Source organism: Rhineura floridana, chromosome 3 (assembly GCF_030035675.1).
Source record: "Rhineura floridana isolate rRhiFlo1 chromosome 3, rRhiFlo1.hap2, whole genome shotgun sequence".
In the NCBI taxonomy this organism is placed as follows: Eukaryota; Metazoa; Chordata; class Lepidosauria; order Squamata; family Rhineuridae; genus Rhineura; species Rhineura floridana.
Window position 1 is genome coordinate 54,158,845 of NC_084482.1, and position 24,830 is coordinate 54,183,674.

Genomic DNA, 24,830 nt, shown 5'->3' on the forward strand with positions numbered 1-24,830 from the left:
TTTTCCCCTCTCCCTTTTAGTGCACTTTTCTTGCTTCTGTATTCTTGGTTAGTCCTTGGAATCTCTATAGTTTGCCCTACTTTTTTCCCTAGCAACAACGATGCATCTTTCCTGTGCTGGGTTCACCTGAGATCAGGTAGTGCCTAGGAATTATTTTCTGCAAATATTGCTACATGATAAGTGTGAGTGAATGTTAAGGAATCCCTTTCCCACTCAACAGGCAAATATGAAAACTTTGCAAGAGGCTTAGACGTGTCTTCTGCTTTGCAGAAGCTAAAGACCAGGGACTCATTAATAATTCTCTTTATAGTTAACTTACTGTACAATGGTATACATATCTACTCAGATGTATGTCGTTTTGTGTTTTGTGAGGCTTCCATGTAAGTGGCTACAGGATGGCAGCCTAGGCTTTGGTTTAGGGTTGGCATTGGGGAAAAACAGGGGTTTTGTGCCTTTAACAGCTGTGCAGCAGGCAAATTCAACAGGTCAAGCCTTTTCCTAGTATGGAAATACAATTATGGGAAAAACTTCACCATTACTACACTCTAATTTTGTGTTATGCCACATAGGGTTGCCAGGTCCATGGCCTGAGACTGATCTTGTATCTTTAGGAGAAGAGAAAGTCAGCCAAGTGCAAGTGTTCTTGCAACACTGTAATGGCAAAAAAGCACAAGGTGGAATTCTCCCTTCCCCCTGCAGAACCTTTAAAGATACAGAAGACCTCTTAGTTGCCAGGCCCGGCCTCCAAGTGGTCTTCTGTATATTTAAAAGTGAACCTGGCAACCCAAATGCCACACCCCTATGGCAGCCACTATGTGACTGGTGCCCCTAGCACTCAATATTTGAAATGTGCCCTGTAGTCCAAAACGGTGGGCGACCCTTGTGGTTTATGTTTGGATACATCGTATAAGCAGTTGGCTGTGGATCAGCTGACTCCTGACTCAAGGTATGGAGTACCACCTGATCCTCTTGGCTCTTTTATCAGCAGCCACTCCCTCCCCAGGATCACAATAACTGGTGCAATTAGTTACTTTGCTTTGGTTGAAAATGCTGCAGTACAAAGACTCTTGCTGAATACTCCAACATTTTAGCTACTCTGGTACCAGCCAGAAGCCAAAGATAAAAATCTGTGTTCATGGAGTTGCTTGCTCCAAGGGTGTCAGAAGTGTCATTTCTTACACACTGAGCAGTGATGCCTTTCTTGTATTGTATTTGGTGAGGTGAGCATTGAACTCCCTCCAGATGAACTTAATTACAGAGAATGAGCCTATTTCTCACTAAGTGGAAAAAAATTGTTTAATTGTATTTACAAGGCAAAATCTAACGGAACAGGGAGATAAATTCAATCTTAGCTCCATTTTTCACACAAGAGACACAGTCAGGCTTTGTGCCGATTAGAAAAATTCACACTGAAGGAACCATTTATAACACACCAGAATAACACGAAACATTTGGCCCTGAGGGAGGTGGGAACAGAGTCTGAGACTTCCCTCTAATCTGGTTCCTTTATCATTTTCCCCACTTCTCAGTTCCTCACTCCCATCACTTGGCAGCCCCACTGTGTATTTATGCTTCATCTCTTTCAGGTGACTAATCATTAGACTAATTACTGGCTAATCAATGTTTAATTAAACCTTGGCTGTTAATTACAGAAAGTGCTACTGTAACGTGGGAGTAAAATATTTCTTAAATACTATTCTCCCCCCCCCCTTTTCTGTAGGTTGGTTGGTCTATATCTTGAAGTGAAATGCATTTCTGTTCATTCTTTTACTTACTGCAGTAGAATTTCATTTGTTGGTCAGAGTGGTGCCTGTGATGGTTCTCAAATGAGGCTGTATAGTGCTTAAAAACATTACAGTGATTAGAGAGGGGGCAAACCTATCCATCCCAGGTCTGATTCAGAATTTTTTTGAATGAAATTAACTATTTGCCAAGACATCCAAACTCAAAATTGTCTTCCTACAGCTGCTTTCCCACCCACACGGGAAAGGAAATGGGCCTCTGCATATTTTACCCCACAGGAAGAAAAACTAACAATTGCATGGACAATTTTGAGCAGCTGGCCAGGAAATGGTTAAGCCCAGCCCTACCATTAGATAGAGTGAGGCAGCTACCTTGGGCAGCTAATTTGGGATTTCACAAAAGGGCAGCAAATAATTATTTGTTTTATTATTATTGTACTTCTACTTTCAGGGAAGGAGATAGGTGTTTGCGGGATTTTCTGCCTCAGGTACCAAAATACCCTCAGGTACTATACACCTTTTGTGTCATTTTCTGCTCCACCTCCTGCAGCAACATGTCTCTAATAGGGTTGCCAGGTCCATGGCCTGAGGCTGATCGTGTATCTTTAGGAGAAGAGAAAGTCAGCCAAGTGCAGGTGTTCTTGCAACACTGTAATGGGAAAAACCACAAGGTGGAATTCTCCCTCCCCCCTGCACAACTTTTAAAGATACAGAAGACCTCTTGGTTGCAGCCTCCAAGAAGTCTTCTGTATCTTTAAAAGTTGTGCAGGGAGAAGGGAGAATTCCACCTTGTGGTTTTTCCCATTACAGTGTTGCAAGAACACCTGCACTTGGCTGACTTTCTCTTCTCCTAAAGATACACGATCAGCCTCAGGCCATGGACCTGGCAACCCTAATCAGCAGCAATTGTCCTGTAGCAGTTCCTGAATTTTCTTCCTAGTGAATTATATATTGATTCTTTGACTGTTGATCCAGCTATTAGAGCATTTTTTGTATGATTTTGGCTTTGAGATGACATATAACCATGAAATGTCTTCATTTGTATTAGAGCAAAAAACACATCCACATCTACCTGTGGAAGATGGCCTTGCATGGATTTTTTTCTATCAATTTCTCAGCATACTCAGAGCCTGACTAGCAGGCAGATACTTGCTTCTCCCTCTTATGGGAATGGATTGGCATCCATTCCAAGGTGAGCAGGAACATGATGTTGTACAGCAGAGCTTCTTTCCACTTGTTGTGCTGCTGATAAAGCATCAAACAGCCCCTTGGAAAGGACCTGCCTTTTGCTAATGACTTGATTTACATTCCTTGTGCTGTTTCCACCCCATTTTCCTTGCGGCTTCAGTTTCCATTATGCTGGACATGTAGTAATATTATAGTGCCACCCCATTGCCCTAAGACCTAATGACTTTGAGAAGTCCCTGTCTATTTGTGGGCAGGTCAAACGTCTTCATGACTGTAACTCCTAAGTGCTAATGTCCATCGGTCCTCATGGCCTTACTGAGGTTGGCTGCCCCACTTCAGATTTCAGGTTGAATGACTGATTGTTCCTCTCTATTTATTTATTTATTTGTTTTCTTATTTATTATTACACTTACATTCCACCTTTCTTCCAAGGAGCTGAAGGTGGCATACATGATTTTCCTACTCCCCCATTTTTATCCTCACAACAATCATGTGAGGTAGGTTAGGCTGAGAGACTGTGACTGCTCCAAAGTTACCCAGTGAGCTTCATAACTGAGTGGAGATTTGAACCCTGACCTCCAAGATCTTCGTCCAGCACTCTAACGACTACACTACACTGTCTGCACAAATATTCCATTCTGTACACCGAAAACAGAGAAATCAAGGATGTAAAAAGATGTGAAAGAGAAGGTTATGCCCTTCTCCCTGACAATAGCCTTTCTGTATAAAGGATTTTTTTTTGTATGAAGGAGCATTCAGTCATAGCATACTGCTCCCCCCCATCACCCCCATATGAGATAGTACACAACCCAACCCAGGCACAGATTTACCACCACAGTGAGAAGAACCAAACCATTTAAGTTTACAGGCCAGAATAGGAATACCCTGTGCTAAAAAAAAATATCTGTCACAGGGTAACTGTAACCATGTGCTAAGAAAAGCTGAGTTTCTGTCCTACATAATGCAAATCAAGCATAATTTATCTTATTTTACATAATTTATTTTGCAGTTCTTAAGAAGCAATGCATGGTACTGAAGCTGCTTTCTCAACCCATGGAAATCTTATCCCATAAGACCTCTGGCTTCTGAGATTTCATGATGTATTAACCCTCACACATTCAACACATATCCACAACTTATGGCTAGAAACATCCAGAGGACGAGGAGTGCTCAGGGACACAGTCTGCTGTGACGGAGCGGGAGAGAGCAGAGGAGAGGTGGGCCTGGCAATGTCTCCTAGGGAGAGGCGACAAAGAAGAGACTCATCTCCCTAGGCAGAGCACCTGTCTTCAGGCCAGGAATTTCTGCAGGGACTGGGATTCTTGTGAGTAGCTGTGAATTCTCTGCCTCTGCTTAAAAGCTTGACAGGTAAGCAGGAAATTTTGTTGGAACAACTTCACAACTCCCATGCAGTCCTGAAACCCTTGCCACTGATCTTGGACACCTGAACCTTGGCCTTGATCCTGAAGTGGACTTATTGTTACTATCCCTTTGCCTTGTGAGAGCACCTGGACTATATATTCTGTTCTTTCCATGTCACTGAGTTTGTAATGCTTTTCTGCAATAATAGATGTTCACTTTTCAACTTACAAGAAAGTGCACCTGTTTTCATTTTTGGGTGGTAGCCAGGACAGCCTGCACCATTTTGTGGTCCTGTCTTTGTCTGCTCTTTTAGATGTGGCAGCCATTTTGTGTAATGCCACATCCCCACAGTAGCTATTTTGTGACTGGTGCCCACAGCACTTTCTCAAAATTCTAAATGTGCTGCCTGGCCTCAAAAGGTTGGCAACCCCTGCTATAGGGTGTCAGTGTGGATGCTAAATATAGCATATCCTGATGACCCACACCCATTGGTGTAGTTGACTGATATCTCAGGGGGTCTTAGGTCCCTTATGTTTTGGCAGCAGGGTCTCAGCAGGGTCCCTATGACTCCAGCATCCTACAAGCCAGTAAGCATGAAAGGGGAGTGTGTTAACCACTAAGAAGAGTATTCTAACATGCTTCCTTGTCCTTTCCTGCTGATTGGTGCCAATCAGAGTGAAAGAAGGTAAGTCAGCCACTGAGAAATCTCTTCTCAGTAGGTCACACTCTCCCCTTTTAAGCTGATGGGCTCCTAGGGATGTCTGTCATCCTGGGAGAAGGCATTAACAAGGATCTCATTCTCAACCCAACAGCAAAAAAAGGGGTAGGGTGTGTGTCTGTGACTATCATAAAGGGACCCTGCACTTCTGAATTTGCCACTACACTATTGCCCATGCCACCCATGTTTAGAGGTGATATACCAATTGCAATTTAAATCCAGACTCTAATTTTATCTTACCACTATATAAGATTTTTCTGTCTTTTATTATTTATTGCTGGTTTTAATAATTATCATAGACTGTGTTTTTAATACTTTATTGTACAATACTCGGATAATGTAGGTAGCTATATGACAACAACAACTTGCATCTATAGACTTCTTTAAGGACAATTATTTGTAGAGTGCAATTCAGTAGTGTAGCTTTGAGGTTATAAATGTGTGATTGACAGTTGCCAAGTCCATGACAGAAATTCTCACTAGGTAGAACACGTTAAAAAGTACTTCTGGCTGTTACTGCAGCGTGAGTTCCAAATGCTGTGAATGGTCTAGGAGCATCCCAAGGCTATGAATCTGAGTCACCCTGTAGCCAGCCTTCATTGTTAAGTAGTGCAGTCACTTTTCTAGGTGGGGTATTTTGGGGGAGAAATGCATAGCACCAGCCAATCCCCCACTCCCTAGTGGAGATGATATGAGGTGAGGGGAAGGGAAAGGCAGTGACCTTCACCCTTACTCCTCCTCCGTGCAAAAAGTGTGTAAACTCACATTATGGGTTATGTAATGGTCAAGTTAACAAAAGTTTAGTATGAACATCAGGAATTAATTTTTTTGTTTCATACAAAAAGAAGGATGTTAAGGATTCAGTATACATAAAGGGGATACCAAAAGGTGTACAACAAACAAAATAGTTTATGCTGTAAATAAGAAGTTAAAAACTAGTGTGCAGCTTAGAATACTCTAACCATTCATCTATTTGGAACCATAATTATGGCTCTCAGTGTACTTTGGATATGCATGAAGTTTAATCTGTTGAATTGTCTCACCTTTTTTGAGAGATCCCTAGGAATACCATCCTCAAAAGCTTGACTTTGACTACAGCTACAGTCCTCTTTCATCCATAGTCTATCCCTGTGTTCTGATTCTTCATGAACTAAACTACTTTGGTAATGATTAGGTATCTCAGTTTTAGATTCCATCCAGAAAACAAACTTGTCCATACTACAAGTTTTGGGAAGGGCAGAGAAAAAGTACTTTAGGGTGTGCTTGTTAACTCCTCCTTGAGGGTCCCTCCTTCTAGGATTTTTTCTGAACTTTAGATTTTCCTTCCTGTTGAAAAATCAAGGGAAAACCTTTTAATTGGTTGCTAAATAAAGGAGTAACTAAGTAATTGTAGAAAGCAACTGTTTTTTACTGGTTTCTGAGGTGATTTTTCTGCCCCCAAACCCTGAAAAGGCCTCATGCTGAGCTGCAACCATTGGAAAAATCAGAAATTAGGCCTGAGTTACAGCCTAGGTAGCCAGCCAGCCAGCCAGCTTTGAATTCAATAGGACTTCCTTTTGAGTAGACATGGTTAGGATTGTGCAAATTGATGCAAAAATTGTGCAAATTGATGCAAAAAATCCTATTTTTAAAGCAATTAGGCAGGGCTTACTTAGGTATCACTGCTTTTATTATGTAGGAAACTAATACTTATTTTATTTTTTGTTAATGTTCTGCAATGATCAACTGGTTTTGACAATAAACTATTATATGGGATCCAAGTATTTTACCATCTCCAGTTTGTGTGTGTATATGGGAATCTTTCGAACAACCCTGTGAGGTAGTGTTGCAGTCTGGAAACCAAGGCAGCTCACAATAATAAATAAATCCCTTTAAAATCCAATAACATAATAGCAAGTATAAACAGTTGCAAAACAGCTTAAAGTGGCATGATTCTGAATTTTGGGTTGTGTGAATGAAGTTGCTTATCACTTGAGGTTGCAGTTCTGTCACTGTTTGAGTAAGCCCCGCTGAATACATTGAGACTTGCTTCTGAATAAGTAAATGTAGGATTGCACTATAAATCTCTTTACAGGTTGTGTAAATAATAAATATATTTGATAGTCACGGTTCATGTTTCATATTTTTGGTTTATGGTTAGGAATCCTGACAGGATGTCAGATGCTTAGTTTTCTGCCTTACTCGTAGGAATCTTGTTGTGGTTGGTATGGTATTGCATTTAAGAAATCATCGCTGTCTTTTGTTATTTTTCTATTTGCATTTCATTTACCTTTATCCTCACTCCTTTTCATCCATAGAAGCAAAAACAGTGGTTCCTGCACTCAACCTTCTTAAACCCACTGATGATGCACCTTGTTTGTTTCTTGTCCAATAGTGGTAAAAGAGAATTCACTTACAAGGCAGTGTGGCTGCAATTGTTGTTCCCAAGCTGCTGCCTATGAAGGTAGACCAAATCATGTGTGCTTTCTCTCTGTCAATTATATTCACTTGAATTGAGTCGGCTGATAAAATGAGTTTATAGCAGCCTACAGGTGAGATAGAAAAGGGTAGAGAATCTTCTTACTCATTACTCAGACCGCTTTCTGAAGTGAAGGGCCAAATCTGTAAAGAAATTTGGATGTTAAAAGGTAGGGGCAGGGCATTTCAGGCAGGGGGTTGCCAATTCTACTTGGATATGGATATCTGTGCAGAGGATCCCTAGTCAAGCTTTACCAACAACACAATCCAAACCATATCTACTGAGAAGTAAGTCCTATTGAGTTCTGTGGGGTTTAGTCCCTTAATAAGTGTGTTTAGAATTGCAGCTCTTTGGGGGCATCCATCTTTACTCCTGAGTGGTCCCATTTCCACAACACTAGGCTCCTTTCTTCCTACAATGGCCTTCTGGTGACTGGCCTGGCCTGGCCTTAGGTCACTTGAACCCTTTTTGCCAGAAGCGAATTGGCTAGATTAAATGTTCCCTACCCAGGCTCCATCTTTTAGCTAAGATTTCTATCTTAATTTCCAGTCAGATAAACTATTTTGTATGAATTGTATGCGCCAAGCAGCTGTGGTTGATACTTAATGTATCATGCTTAATGACATCACTTGGGCCTGCCCCATGACATCACTTGGACCTACCCCATGACATCACTTGGACCCACCTCATGATGTCACTTGGACCTGCCCCATGACATCACTCAAGCCCGCACTCAAAATCTCAGGGTTTGGGATGCTTCTGACCTGGCAACCCTATTTAAAAGATTAAAGGGTAAGATTGGGTAGCTAATTTTTCAGATCACTTTAATGATCTCTTTATTGCACCCAATCCTGCTTTGGAAATGGACTGCCTTCAAGTTGATTCTGACTTATGGCGACCCTATGAATAGGGTTTTCATGGTAAGTGGTATTCAGAGGTGGTTTACCTCTGAGGCTGAGAGGCAGTGACTGGCCCAAGGTCACCCAGTGAGCTTCATGGCTGTGTGGGGATTCAAACCCTGCTCTCCCAGCTCGTAGTCCAACACCCTAACCACTACACCACATTGGCTCTCAATCCTGCTTTACTTATCATAATAACTACAGAATAAGTAAACTTACTTCTTACTGCTTCTTACTGTTTTGCTGGCTGGTTAGAGAATACAACTGAAACTGAACAGCAGAACAAAGTTCTAATATTTAACTCTGCAAGAGTCATATTACTACACAGGCTGTTGTCTTTCAGGATCACTTAAGTAATTATAGGTTGATTGTGATCATGAAAAATCCATCCTTGGTCAGGGAAAATCTTGAATAAGCAGACTTTTGTAGACTCTTCTAGAAGTAGCTTTTGTTGCATACTTGACCTGCCTCATTCATTGAATTTTTCAGAGGGTCCTGTTCATGAATTGCTCCTGTTCTTAAAATAAGCTGTCATTCTTTAAATGGAGGCTGTCACTGTCTGTCATGCCACAAGTTAAAAAAACAATGTTCAAAATCTTCAATGTTCACGGTGGGGAGAGAGCACAACCTTAAGGGGGAGCAGCGCACCCATTTGTCCCACCCTAGCTAGAGGGCTGGCTGAGTGACGAGTTCCCTCCCAATTTTGAAGTCCTTTCTCCTGATGTCACAAAGCCCACCGACTATTGTAACTTTGATCTGGTCTACATTCAGCTTCAGTTGGATAATTAATATCCAGTCCCTAACTCAGAAAAGGAAGTAGTGAAACTGTAGACTAGACCAGGGTGTTGAGTACCAGTGCCTTTCCCATTCATAAATGGTTGCCTTATTCGAAGGCAGGCCATTGGTATAACCATGCAGAGCCTCTCCAGGGTTTCAGATAGGAGTCTCTTGCAAACCTGTGTGGAGATGACAGGGGTTGAACTTGGGACCTTCTCTGTGCAAAACAGATCCTCTACCACTGAGCTAAAATCCTTCCCCATATCTCACTCAATAGATTCATATACACATTGAATGGTGGTGGAATACAAAACTGAGTGTGGGGAAGGCCCTAAGACAGGTGCGGGGAACCTTTGGCCCACCAGATGTTGCTGAACTACAACTTCCATCTGCCCCAACAAGTATGGCCAATGGCCAGGGATGATGACAATTGTAGTTCAGCAATATCTGGAGGGCCAAAGGTCCCCCTCAACTGCCCTGGAAGGAGTATAAAGATTTCCCTATTAGAAACCTTTTTATATGTATGTATGTAATTTATATACCAATTCACATTTTAGAAGAAAAATCTCTTAAGTGGTTCACAAATGTGAAGCACTGGGTACACCCAGGACTTGTAGATGTTGTGTCAGCATTGGATGATCAAGCATAGTGAAGATTCCCATGGCCAACTGGTTGGCCACTGTGATAATAGGATGCTGGACTAAATGGGCCACTGGCCTGATCCATCATGCTCTTCTTATGTTATGTTCGTAAGAATACCAAAATACATGACAGCAATCGGCTGTAACGTGCAATCAGATGTAGCGTGGGGAGCTCCAGCCACTGCGCTCCAGCTGACAGTGATCTTGCACGCTGCAGCTGATCGCTGTCAGCTGGAATACACTAGGGCCCCACTTTCCAGCGGTTTTTGCTTTTCGGAGGAGGCCTGGAATGTAAACTGCTGTATGAGTGAGGCTCTACTGTATCTAAAAGGATATATGTATATTAATAGGGTATGCTTTTCTCTGATCTCTGTATAAGCAAGGATTGTAAACCAAGGTCATACATTAAAAAGTATAGTACTAAAATTAAAAGCCACTGAGTGAAGAAAACCGATGGTACTTAGATGTGCCTGAAGCTGCCATTCATTCAATGATTCTTTGCTGCCTGAGGTGGAGCACCAAATGGTACCCCCCTCCTTAAGCCAAGGTGAATAGTATATCCTTCTCCATTAAGCAATGACTGGAAATAGAATGGTAACTGACTGGGGAAAATGTGTTGAAATGTGATTCCTCTTCTCCCATCCTCAAAACAAGAATTAAAAAAAATGAACAATTGCATATATTAAATTCTTAGGTAGGCAGCTTCTGGCTGCTGCTCACTAACCAGGGCCAACAGCAATTCTTCCTGGATCTGATCACCATTCATCTGCACAACATCCTTTTGGTATTAGTGAATCAGGTAGGGTTCTCCTATCCTAAGCAGCTGGACTGCGACAGAATGCACAAGTGGGAAATTGTGAAAAGGAAGAAAACCGTTCTGTAAGTTTTTGTGCTATTGATGAGGTGGTTTGACCAGAGGCCAAAACAATAGTCCAGTATACCAGTAGTCCAGTAGAAGGACCTTTTTAAGCAGACCACTTAGGTTTAGAATTCTAAAATAGGCTTTGAAGGGAGAAAATGTGTGAAAGTAGAAATGGTTTTCTTTTATAGGATCTGGGAAGGATTTGCCCAAGATGAATACTACTTCACAGAATTTCTTTCCTTTCTTTGTTCATGCCATTGGGTTACTTTTTCTGGAGCTCCTCGAATCCTTTCTTGTTAGTTATAATGGGACGCCTGACAGCAGGCCAACCTTCAGCAAAGTTAGGCAGCAACAGGGTGAGAAGGAGCTATGTTTAGAAATAATTACTTTGTATTTTGCAGAGGTATTAGTGCCTCCTTGCTGGCAGTTACAGGAATTAACTGGAGGCATCGGTGACATAAGTAGCAGTAATTTTGCTTCTGTATTCCTCATCACTGGCTCATATGAGAGACAAAGAGATAGCATCAGGGCAAAAGGGGAAGACACAGAGAAAGAGAGCATGCCTAAATGGGCATCAGTATGAGGAGTCTAAGGTTTTCTGCAAATGGCAATTTGCTATTCATCAGATAGACACAATGGCTAAATTCCCTTGCTGAAAATGTGTGACACATACCTACAAAGTGTTTTAAAATTCTTTGCTTAACAATGCCAAATCCTGGGACTGCAATCAGTAAGGCACTTTTCTGTGAATATATTTGATTTGCATGCTATGTAGTTTTATTATAACACATGGAGACTTGGAAGGAATCTGGTGTAGCATAGTGTCCAAGAGCCTAAGTTGCAATGTGAACCAAGATGTCCCCAGCTCAAATCTCTCGTGATGGACCTACAAAGTAGGTCTAGGCAACTCACCATTTTGGCTCCCACCAACTACATACAAACAACAACCCAAAACTATCCACAGGGCTGTTGTAAGAACTGCTGACATAGTAAATGTAAAGCAGCTTTGAACCTTCTAAAAGAGCTAAATAAATGCTAAATATTAGTATTACATGTAGGTGATATAGAGAAAGAAATAATAAGATGAAAGGTTGAGTTATGAGTTGTTAAGTTGTTGTTAAAGACAGTTACGGTTAGGATTGCCAGGTCTCCGGTTTTCACCTGGAGACTCTGGATTTTTGAGGGCCTCTCTGAGTCTCCTGGTGGGTCATCTTACTCTCCAGACTCTCGGCTTTCATTTAAAAAACATTTCTAGGTGGTCTGGTTCACGAGATATACACCAAAATGTCAGCTTTTTCTGTTTGTATTTCATTTACCTTTAACCTCTCTTCCTTACATCTGTAGAAGCAACAACAGTGGTTCCCTACATGCAGCTCAACCCCCTTAAACCCACTAATATGCACCTTGTTGGTTACATGATGGTTTGTTTCTTGCACAATAGTGGTAAAAGATAATTCACATACTGGGAAGTATGGCAGCAATTGTTGTTCCCAAGCTGCTGTCTGTGAAGGTAGATCAAAGCATGTGTGTTTTCTCTCTGTCAATTATTACTCACTAGAATTGGGTTGGCTGTCAGAGTTTATAGCAGCCCACAGGGTAGATAGAAAAGGGTAGAGAATCTTCTTACTCTTACTCATTTCTCAACCCTCTTTCTGAAGTGAAGGATCAAATCTGTAAAGAAGTTTGGAGCAGCCATGTTAAAAGGTAGGGGCAGGACATTCCAGGCAGGGGGTTGCCAGCCTTGCTTGGATATGGATATCTTTGCAGAGGATCTCTAGACAAGCTTTACAAACAACACAATCCAAAACATATCTACTGAGAAGTAAGTCCTATTGAATTCTACAGGACTTAGTCCCTTAGTAAATGAGTTTAGAATTACAGCCTTCAAGGGCATCCATCTTTACTCCTGAGTGCTCCCATCTAAAATCTCCACAACACGAGGCTCCTTTCTTCCTACAATACCCTTCTGGGGACTGGCCTGGCCTGAAGGCACTTAAACCCTTCTTGCTAGAAGCTGGTAAGTTAGATTAAATGTTCCCTACCCAGGCTCCATCTTTTAGTTAAGATTTGTATCTTAATTTCCAATCAGAGAAATGTTTTTGTTTTAATTGTATGGTCCAAGCAACTGTGGTTGATGCTTAATGTATCATGCCTAATGACATCACTCAGGCCTGCCCCTGTGACATCACTCAGGCCTACCCATGTGACATCACTAGGGCCCGCCCCTGAAATCTCAGTTTGGGATGCTTCTGACCTGGCAACCCTAGTTACAGTGGCCTGAGCAGTGTCAGGAAGCCATGTAAAGAATGTAATTACAGGTAGGGGCAGACTATCAAACCAAGTGAGGAGAGAATGAACTTTTTCCCCAAGAGGTCATGCCTGAGAAACAACAGGGCTTTATTTATTTTATTTGTTTATTGAAAATTATACACCCTGCATTTCTAATGTACATGTATTACACAAGGAGGCCTATGCCAATTAAAATCACGATATCAAACTATAGCAATACAAAATTACTATTATATTTCTTAGTGGCTTTTTTCAAATATGAATTCAAATTGACTTACAAACATTAAAAACAGATAAAAAAGAGGAATAAAAACAATCTAAAATAAAAACCAACTCATCTCCATCCCACTAAAAATATGCAGAGAATTAAGCTCCAAAGGCCTGGGTGAATAAAAATGTTTTACCTGGTACCTAAAAACAGATAGTGATGGTGCCAAGCATCCCTCTCTGGGGAGAGCATTCCACAAATGGGGAGCCACCAATTAGGAGGCCCATACTTGTGTTGCAGCTCTCTACACCTCCCTTAGAAGGGGCACAGAGAGAAGGGCCTCAGAATACAAACAGAGGGGCCCAAGTTTGGAACCTCTGTAAGGAGAGGCAGTCCTTGAGGTATTGCGGTCCTGAGCCACATAAGGTTTTATAGGTCAAAACCAGCACTTTTAATTTGGCCCATAAACTAAATGGCAGTCAAGGCAGTCAGGCCAGGATCAGTGTTATATGATCAAACCTCCTCTTTCCAGTCAACAATCTAGCCACTGAATTCTGCACCAGCTGCAATTTTAGAACTGTCTTCAAAGGCAGCCACACATATAACACATTGCAGTAATCTAACCTAGAAATTATCAGAGTGTAGACAACAGAAGTGAGCCTATCCCTGTCCAGATAGGGGTGTTGTTAAGCCAGTAGCTGAAGCTGATGGAAGGCAATTTGTTCGCAAGTGATAGTAGTGAATCCAGAAGTACCCCCAAAATCACAGGATAACAAATTAAAAACATAACTACTGTATCAGCAGATTTGGCAAGAATGGGCACAGCCAGCCAAATGACAAATTACAAACCTGCTGGAATAAAAAATGTCTTTACAAGCTGGTAAAAGGCCATCAAAGATGGGCCTTAACCTTATGGAGTACAGTGTTCCATAACACTGGTGGTCACTGAGAAGGCCTTATTACTTGTCTCAAACAACCTTACTTCCACCATAGATGGGACACAGAGAAGGGCCTCCCCACTAGATTTTAATGTCTTGGCATGCTGGCATGGGAGGAGGCAGTCCCTCAGATACCCTGGTCCCAAGCCATTGAGACTTTCTAAGGTAAGAACACTTTGAATTATGGTCAGAAACAAACTGGTAACAAATGCAGGCATTTCAGGACAGGTGTAATTTGATGAGTGAGTGCCCAATAAGATGCTGCACCACCACATGCTCCCTCACCCCCCAACCTTTCAAGCTAGATGAGGGGGAATTGGCTAGGTGGGTCCAGGGAGTAGTTATTGCATTTTTACATGGTGTGGTGATGCCTGGAGACTTGAAGGAGGTGGTAGTGCAGACACTTGTATAGAAGCCTCCCTGGACCCTGGTGTACTTGGCAACTACTGCCTGGTGACAAATAACCCTTTTTTGGGTAAGGTGCTTGAGAGGGTAGTGGCAGTCCAGATGCAGACACTGTTGGAGGAAACTGATTATCTTGATCTATTTCAGTCAAGATAATCAGGGAGGGAATCCTACGTGGTCACCCTGACAGATGGGAGACGACAGGGGGAGTGTGACCTTGTTGCCTTGCTTGATGTTTCAGCAGCTTTTGCTGGTGTTGACCAACCATGGTCCATCTTGGACCATCTCTGGCAGTTGGGAATTGATGACACTGTGTTGCAAGGGTTCTGCTCCTACCTACAGGACCAGGTTCAGACAATAGCTTTGGAGGATTATGTGTCTGCCGCCTGGCACTTGTGCTGTAGGGTGCCGCAGGGCACTATTTTATCCCCAATACTTCATATTAGTATTAATCTATATGAAGCTGCTGGGAGCAGTCATTAGGAGATTTGGGGCGTGGTATCACCAGCATTCCAGGTCTATTTCTCTGTTACATCTGAATTAGGAGAGGCTGTGACTATTTTGAACCGGTGCCTGGATGCAGTGGTGGGCTGGATAAGAGCCAACAAACTGAGACTGAATCCTGGTAAGATGGAGATTCTGTGGGTAAGCAGTTCCCAGGTCAAGGAGTTGGGGAGTTCACCAATTCTGGATGGGGTTGCACTCCCTCTGAAGGAACAGGTGCATAGTTTTGGGATGCTCCTAGATCCTTTGTCATAAGACTGTGATGAAACTGTGATTTATGTGTTGGTAACCAGGGATGTAATTCAGGGTCTTGGGGGGGTGTCTTAGACCCCTTACTTTTTTGGGAGCAGGATCTCAGCAGGGTCCCTATGTCTCCATCACCTATGAGCCAATCAGCTTGAAAGTGGAGTGTGTTAGCTGCTGAGAAGAATCTTCTAACATGCTTCCTTGTCCTTTCCTGCTGTGGGAGCCAATCAGAGTGAAAGGGGGTGAATCAGACCCTGAGAAAACCCTTTTCAGTGGCTAACACTCCGCCCTTTCATGCTGATTGGCTCCTAGGGATGTCTGTTGTTGTGGGAGGTGTTAACAAAGATCTCATTCTCACCCCAGCAGCAAAAAAGGGGGAGAGGTGGCTATGACTATCATGAAAGGACCCTGCACTTCTGAATATGCCACTACGCTACTGTTGGTAACCTCATGATTGGATTACTGTAATGGGCTTAATGTGGGGCATTCCTTGTGATTGGTCAGGAAGCTGCAGCTGGTGCAGAATGCTGCTGCCAGACTATTGAGTGGACCACATGGACACGCATATATTACTCCTGCGCTGATGGAACTGCACTGGCTGGCAGTCAGCTACTGGGCCATTTTCAAGTTTTTATTGTTAACATATAAATCCTTGAAGAACTCTGGACCAGCTTACCTGAAAGACTGGCGGTCCCTGTAGAAGCCTGTAAGATCAGTTAGATCATCTAGGGAAATTCTCCTCACAGCACTGCACCTACAGAATATCATAGGGCAGTCAGCAGAGGACAGAGTGGTGGACTGTGCCACTCACCTGAACTCTATCCAACTGAGTTGCTGCAGAGGGGGGAGTGGGAGAGGTGTTGGTGAGGTTAGCATGATTGGATTGGATTGGATTGGCTCCATTGGCCATTTGCACCACATCAAACAAACTGCCACACTCTTCCCCCTCTCCTTCCTGGTATGTTGCAGTGCCTCTCCTGGATCAAGGTCAGGTGTGAAGTGCAGCCCCACTACCCTGGCTGATGCTGTGAGCAGTGACCCAAAAACGGGCATTTTCTGCTATTGACCCTGAATTATGAAATACTATCCCCTCTGCCATACATGAAGCAGCAAAATGTCTGTTGCTTCAGATATCTTGTAAAGACTTATCTTTTTGCCCATGCTTTCCCTGATCCATTAGATCAGACCTTTTTTTAATTATTTGGATCCCTTAAATTCTTGTTTTATTTTTATATGCTTTTATATTGCCGTTTTTTGGTTTTTGGTTGTATTTTTGCTGTAATTGTATTATTTCTTTTATATTATAGCCCACTTAGACATTTTAAAAATATGAAGCAGTTTATAAATGTTTTTAAATAAAATACATAAATAAATAAGATTCCTGAAACCATATTCTGGACCAAATGAAATTTCTGAAGGTAGCCCCTTGTAGAGCACATTGCAGCAATTCAACCTAGATATTATTTTGACATATTGGCTAGCAGCCAATTCTAGGCTTTTTTTAGTCAGGTTTTTTTTAGTCATGATTGATTAACGATTGATTAACCAATCAGAAAAAAATATTACTGCATTACAATGCAATCAATATATTTAGAATATTTAACAGAGACTATTGTTTCTCTTGACAGAATGGCACTCACAATATATTGTCTGAAAGATAATCTAAAATGCAAGACCTAAGAGTTGAGAGTTGTAGAAAGATACAAACAATACATCCATGTAATTGCAGTGCTGCTGTAGTATACTTGCCATGTCTTCAGTTACTGTATTAAGCAGAAAACTGGCCCCAAGAAGATTTGCACTCGGACAATTTGGGGACAATTCTGGCCATCTGGAAAAACTCTGGGAGGTAAGGCTCTGAACACAAAATGCACACTGTGATGATGGGATAGAACAGTGTCTTTGAAGAAACAAGGGCCAACCCTGCTTTCAGATATTAAATTCCATGCAGAATATTAAATCATTTCCTCTTCAATGATTCCAGTAAATTTAATTAGCTCTTGTTCCCTTGATAGAGTTGTCTCTCTCTTTCTGTGTCTCTGTCTTTCTCTAGCTCTCTTTGAGGAGTGACGGAAAATATGGTGCATATGCTAACCACCTTCTTTCCCCACCCAAGGCTTGCTATTGGTGGATCAACTGATGCTGAAAATATGAGGCAGTTGTACCCTGCTCAGGCCCACCTTGTCATGGGTTGGGATGGGAGTGTGTGTCTCTCCTCCTAGTTTCAGGTTCAAACTTCACTTTTACCCCTTAACACCCCACTTGATAGGTAACATTGTCATTGTCATCCTCTTTGTTCTGCCTCCTGGAAAATTATCAGACTGAGTCACCCCCCTCCCCCTGCTGCCGCCACTGCAAGCCTCTTTGGCTTTACATCCTGCAGTGATTTGGCTCATTTAGGAATGGCCAGGCTTGCACATACATTTCTGCCATTCCAGAAGAGGGACTGGACAGGATGACGCAAACCTGTTGGTGCCAGGTTGCAGTCACTTCCTGTCTCTTCACAGCTCAAATAATAAAAGGGGACAGTTGGGTGTACTTTGTCATGTTCTCACAAGAGTGCAAAGGAACACTAATTAGCAGTTCATCATGAAGATGGGAATGGAAAAGTGGATCACTGCAGTGCTACAAAGGTGTGGATGAAATGTGGTGGAACCTGGAGGTCAAGAATACAAGCCTCATGAGGGACTTCCGGGAAGGGTGACTTCGCTTGTGCCTGCTTTTGAGACGGGCTCCCGCCTCAGAAGAAGCTTATTCAGATATAAATCAGTCAGAACATTTTTTTTTTGACTGATGAAATTTCTCCCGGGCAGGGAGAAACGTAGAGATCAACCTCAAAAGCCTGTTTTTGTTGGGAGGACTGGATTTCATTAATTTATGAGAAAAGGTCCAGCCAGCAATGCTGGACGGACTTCCAAACAAGCTCTATCTGATTAATGCGACACGTTTATCTTTTCTTCAAAGAGAAAACGGACTAACAGGCAAGCACCCTTCTTTCTATTCTTTTTTTTACTTGGTTTAAATTGTTGCAGCAAAAAGAGATTTGTCAAATGAATCAGCTTTAAAGAACTTCTGGGTGAGCTATAACTCTTCTCTGTTATTCACGAAATTAACAGCTTATCTCTGTTTCTATTGCAAAAAGCTGTCCTGGAAGTGCATTCTAAAGATATAAACAGAAGAGGGATTTCTATTCCGAGGAGAAAAAAATAAAAAATATGAACTTTGGAACATTATATTGTCTGGGACTATTCTCTTTTTGGTCTATTTTATTTTGACGAATCTGCTTCTTCACGACGCCACTAACTGTTTTGATGCTGGGAACTAAATTTGTTTTGTATTCTTGAACATAGAGAGATAAGGCAGGCTGCTCTGTTTATACTATGATGTCATCAAGCCTGGAATATTAAGCCAATTGTTGCTGAAATAAGAAGTGGTTCTTCTTTATTTTTGTTTTGTTTTCGTGGTTTTAAAAATGGCAATCAAGAAAGTGGCTGAGAATCTGGAAGTAATTATGTTTCAGAAAATAATGGATGAGATTGAGATAACGAAACAAACCCTGCGACAGGGCAGTAAGGAGCTGAAAATGGAACTGAGCAAAATGACACAGGAGCTTAAAGAAATAGGGGATCCTGTGAGAGAAGAGAATGAGATCAGAGATGAGAAAAGAAAAAATAAAGGGAAGATACAAGCCCTGGAGATTGGAACAAATGTGGAATTGGAAAAAGATCTGGAGTTTATGGATATTAGAAATAAAATCTACTGTTTGGAATTTAACGTTATCTCTGAATAAATTAATGAAGATATTAGAGATAAAGTTATCAATGGCTTGGATAATCTTCTGGACTGGAATGACGTGATGGAGCTTGATATAGAGAAAATCTATGGAATTAACTGCAGCCATGTGACAATGGAAAAACTCAAGAGATGAGCCAGTGCATTTTGTAAAAAAGAAGAACAGAGATATGACTTTACAACAATATTTCAGCAACTTATTCAGAATCGATGGCAAGAAAATATTTGGGATAGAGGAAATTCCCATCAGACTCTTATTATATGACTATGGCTATGACAGCAAGATTATTATGGAATACTGATAATGGAAGATTGGACACTGAAATTACTGGACTTAACAGGACTATTGAAGATGGAAGATGGAATTAATATGGATAATGGAATAATGGCTATTGAAATTATTGGACCTAACAGATTTTGATGAGATGGATTAATCGATATGTTTATTTGGACTATGGTTATGACAATAAGATTATTATTATTATTAACGAGATGGATTAATCGACATGTTTATTTGGAGAAAAATTGATAGATATATTTCTTAAAGAATTGAAACCTCTCTGACTTTTTGTGGAAAGAATAAAGTAATGTTTATGAGATTTGATGATTAATTAAGATAACTACTGGAAGAAAGTGATTTTATAATATAATTTAAGAGACAGGATTGTTATATATTGTAGACTTATAACTGATTTGATCTGCGACAAATGGGAAGTCAACATTTTATTTTTTTGTTTAATCATTTTTGTTTTGTTTTGTTTTGTTTTTTGTCTTTGAATGTTTTATGATTTTGTTTTGTTTTATGAAAATTTGAATAAAAATTATTGTAAAAAAAAAAAGAATACAAGCCTCATCTCAACTGGTCAGGGATAACGCTCAGGTCTGTAGAGGATGGATCATTCCTAGTCACCTATAATGCTGGTCCTGTCCCAGTGCATCTTGTCTGGTCATTTGCTCTCAGTACTGGCCTTTACCATATCTCTATTCAATACAAGTCTTTCAGTAAAAGCCTCATTTTTTTGGCTGCTGAGGTTCTTGTTTTATCTTTCTTTTGAATTTTAGAACTTTAGGGCAAGTTTTTTAAAAATATATCAAGCAATTCCATTCCTCTTCTGATGGAGGAAGCTAATCGAGGTTTATAAATGTGTCTCTGGCATGGTTCATTACCTGCGATGACATATTGAGAGCCATGAATGGTCTGATACCAGCAAATCAATTTAAAATTTAATCTGAGGGAGGAAAAAAATAGAAAGAAAAGGAACAGTGTGCAGGAAAGTGGTTTAGGGTTTTGCAACATGTTGCCAAATACTTCTTGTCAGAATAAATTGAGCAGTTCCTCCACTTTGCTAGCGGAACACTTACTGTGCACCAGCTGCCATGCAAACACATACATGTATGTATATGCACAATATATACACACACACCTGATTTACTGATGATTACTTTGTATAATTACTGCTGTGTTCAATCAGTGCATGCAAATGCCAATGTGAGCTTTGCTAAGATTTGGGGGGGGGATTGGGGGAGGTGTAACTTAAGTCTGTTTCCTAAAATATTGGGGAATCTTTTTCATCCTATCCAGCATATTCTTTATATTTCTACAAGAACGCGTTACTGATGCATTTATCAATGTTCCACACTAGAATCTTTGAAATGAGTTGACAATTATTAGAATGTGTGTTGAGACCTTTTCTTGGGACAGCAAGCCTTTATGGTGGTGATGCTAATATGGGATTTCTGCACTCTGTGTGGGTTGATGATTCAGGATAGCAGAGGTAGAGCGTGGCTGGCCCATCACCACCAGACTTGCTGTATCAGGAAAAAGACTCAGCACATTCTAAATAATTTGGCAATAACTGATTCCATCAATGCAATGGAATCTGATGTAACATTCTGTCAAAACTATGAAAGTTCTTAATGTCTTAATACATATAGCAGAAACAGTTGTCAACGTTGGGCCTGTATATACCCTCTAATGGGTATTGGATTGCACTAGTGATCCCTGTATTATTTTGGTAATTGACTGATGCACCAAGATGTTCACTAAGTTATTTACTGTAATAGAGACTCCTGGTCTCACTGTTAATATGTTGCAACAATTACATTTTAGATTTTCTGATTATGTTACATAATTTAGCAACATAATCCATCATAAATTGTATTTATAAAAAACATTGTTTTGAAACTCATCTTGCTAGCTCTTAGAAAAGGAACTTTCATAGGTGGCTGAGCTCACTGTTCAGCATATGTATGAACACAATGAACACTCTTAAGACACTTGTTGATCTGTTACTTCTAGACAATAAGAAAAAAAAAGTAGGGCAAGATTTTATTGGCCCAACATCTGCCTATATAGGACAGGGTTGGATAATTGGTGCCCCAGAGACGTTTGATCTACCCATGATATAAAAGGAATTGCTTCAATACTCATGAAAGTGACTGCATTCTGGAGACTTGCATCACTGCTGTTACTTCTTCTTGGACATTCATTAAATGTAACTGCCGACCATTGTTGCAGGTCAAGCACAAATTATGAGCTCTGGGTCAACATTTCTCCAAACATCTGGTGATGGGGATCCATGCATATCTTGTTTCTGGAATGCCTCCACATCTGTTCACACCATGAGTCAATATATATTTTGACAGGTTTGTTTTTATTTAACCTTTTAAACTCTGTGACAGAGGCTCCACTCACATCTACAATCCCTGTATCAGAGAGAAGACACAAAACAGGAAGTAAGAGGAAACAGGAGGTAATTGTGGAAAGAGGCCAGTCCTCAAAAAGACTAATCATTGCACTGAAGAGCTGGAATTCAGAAACTGAATTAAGACCTAGTGGGAGACCTAGTGCAGTCCAAGCACTAAAAATAAAATGTGAATTATTGATATGTCTGTCATATATTGTAAATAAATAAAAAGGGCAGTGCTTCACTGAGAAATAATAGAAAGAAGAAACTGAGTTTCTGCCTAGGGTTACTTTCTGAACTAGATCCACATAAGTCATGAGGGTATGATGGTCACCTTAAAAGTGAGCATGTGGCACATCCCCAGTTGTGTCATGTGAAATGGCTGCCATGTGTAGAACTGGACATACATGCATACCACTGCATACCCAAGGCATGGTAGACTTGGGGCAGCTGATAGGAGCAGCAAGCATATCAGAGCAGGTGAGCAAGTTTCTCTGGCTCAATCAGCACTTAAGAATTTGGATCTGTCAAGAGAGACCCTAGAAATGGATGCATTAAAAATGATGGTGCTGAAATTAAGCTAGAGAGAAGAATGGAACCTAGAGCTGTAACCTTTCTGATGCTTAGCCTGAAGCAAAGCAGAGAACTACTTAAAGGCTGCTTCATGGGTCATGTTTTTAGTGCATTGTTGTATCATATACAAGTAACTGAAGGTGCAGTAGTTGGAAATGTATTTTAATGCGCCTATTTAATACAACTATTTGATACAGCGAAAGGGCTGTAGCTCAGTGGCAGAACATTTGCTTTGCATACAGAAAGTCCCAGGTACAGTCCTCAGTATCTCCCGACTGAAACCCTGGAGAGCCACTGCCACTCACTGCAGACAATAATTATGGACCAATGTTTTGACTCAGCACAAGGTTGTTTCCTGTGCTCTTAGGAGTGTGCTTATGGAAGCCTAGGCCGTGGCTTCTTATACTATGTAGCTATACCGAGAGACTCATTAATTCAGGCTCTATTGTTTAAAGTGGCCCTGAGGCTGAGGTGGTATGTGAGCCCATCCAACAGAAGGGAATGCAGTCACCGTTGGAGATAGACAGGAGCCACTCCACACCATCTTTTCTTTGACCTATTCCACATGAAAGCTATGCATTTTCAGTGCATGGCTCAAAAAGCTTGCGGTTTAATGCCTGTATACCTGGAGCATTAGAAAACCATGAACAGAAACATATGTAAAAGCTTTCATGAGAACAGATAGGTAACCATAAGAAGGGACTATTAAAAGTCAAAATCGATCCTCACTCCTTGTGCTAAAAGGAAACCATCTGGACACATTTTTAAAATGTGTCTGGAAATAAAAATGCATAACCTTGTTGCAGTCAAAGGACAGTGGCTTAAATTGAGATCTTGGATTTCTAGGCTGCTACAATACTTCATAAACTCTAGTGGTTAATGTATTATCTAATCAGATGCTAAATCCTTTTTTAATATGCTGCATTTGCACTTGTTGCCACTTTTAAGTCTCTATAGAGCTGAGATGATTGGCCCAACCAGATTTGGTGGGATCATCATTCAGGTGTCCTCCCCATTCATATAAAAATGGATTATGAGAATGTCTTATTTTAATAGTAAAAGGAGCATATGGGAAAACAGGCTCTGAGACTCACACACACACACACATACACTGTTTCTCCTTGCAGCCTGTTGCTATACCCAATTTTTTCCCATTCTCAGCTCTAACAGCAGAAATGAGCCAGGAATGGAGAAAAGTGGCTGGAACAATAGATTGAGAAGAGCTAAAGTGCAGGAGGGAGCAGAGTTCATTGTCTATATCTCACATGCTCCTTTTACTATTAAAGTAAGACCTGTTAAAGTAAGTCACCAATGGTGGCTGGTGTTCACTGGGGCTGTTGTAAGACAGGAGGCCAACAGTAGGTGAAGCTGGAGCAAATGACATGGAAAGCCAACTAATTCTTATATGCCCCTATCTTCCTCTCTGCTGGGTTTTACAGGTGCAACACTGAAAGTAAGGAGGAGGAAGCTGAAAAGCCAGCACCACCCTCTGGACTGGTTGTAAATAAGAAGGTAAACAAGTGGGGCTGGTTGAGGGCAGACTGAGGTTGGTAGAGCAGTGCCCCATTTGCATGAATGGACCAGCCGTCACTGACCTCTGTCCCTCCTTTATGTTCTCTACTGTCTTCTGATGCCTGCTAAAGACTCCTCTTTCAACAAGTCACATGTACGCACACACACAAAATTCATTTTCAACATGTAAAAATAAAGTTCCCCAAAACAGGAAACAACTGAAAACCAAATACATATGAAGGCTTAAGCATGGACATTATCAAAGAAAATTAAAGACTTTACATACTGCATTGACACTTGTTGCTAAAGAAAAGAATGAGCAGATGAACCAAAGAGTCAGAAAGTAAAAGGTAAGTATAACTGGGATCAAGCATCTGACACAGAAACCTGCTTAACCATCATTTGCAAAGCATTGCAGCATCATGAGTTCAAGATACAGAGCAACTGGTCCAAAGGGCAACAAGGCTGCTAAAATCTTTATCCCAGTTGGTATCTGTCTTGGAATTGAATTGGATTGATTGAGCTGTTGTGTTAAAGTGTTGCTCTTGTCGTTTTTATATTTATAATTGTTTTTATATATGCAGTTATCTTTTATATAGGAAACTGTTTTATGTGTGTTATATTATAAATTGCTGTGGGAAGCCTCATGGGAAGTGATGCATAAATAAACTATTATTTGACCAGGAATAGATATGTGAAAAGAAACACGTCTTCTGCTTTCATGTCTCATTGTAGCGCTACAGTACCTTCTCATCCAGCAAGATGAAAACAAGATGTATCAACTTGGAGCTTCACATATTTCTACACCGATTGAAACTGGGCCAGTAGAAACATTGCCTTGGTTATTTTGTGTATCCCATTAAAAAATGTTGATGCTGTTTTATCAAATCTGTCTTGGGGAAGCAATGTCAGGGTGGGTAGAGAGGGTTCCCCACCCAGCTGTCTTCCTCTGGAGGTTATAAGAGCCCTGTGGCTGGGGGAAAAAGCTGCTGCCATTAAGGGAGTGGGGGAGGGGGAGAGAGCGAGCTT

General features: G+C 41.1%; 1 long non-coding RNA gene across 3 annotated transcripts; it reads left to right on the forward strand.

Annotated features, from left to right (window-relative positions):
- Positions 1-815: 815 nt before the first annotated feature.
- Positions 816-24,625, forward strand: LOC133382128 (uncharacterized). 3 transcript variants are annotated; one of them, XR_009761807.1, is made up of 5 exons: positions 816-946; positions 2,194-2,248; positions 3,940-4,298; positions 23,729-23,801; positions 24,537-24,625. It is a non-coding gene; the product is annotated as an uncharacterized LOC133382128 (long non-coding RNA). The 3 variants fall into 3 exon arrangements; XR_009761805.1 differs by lacking the exons at positions 23,729-23,801; positions 24,537-24,625 and having other exon boundaries at positions 3,940-4,457; XR_009761806.1 differs by lacking the exons at positions 816-946; positions 23,729-23,801; positions 24,537-24,625 and adding an exon at positions 1,006-1,586 and having other exon boundaries at positions 3,940-4,457.
- Positions 24,626-24,830: the final 205 nt, after the last annotated feature.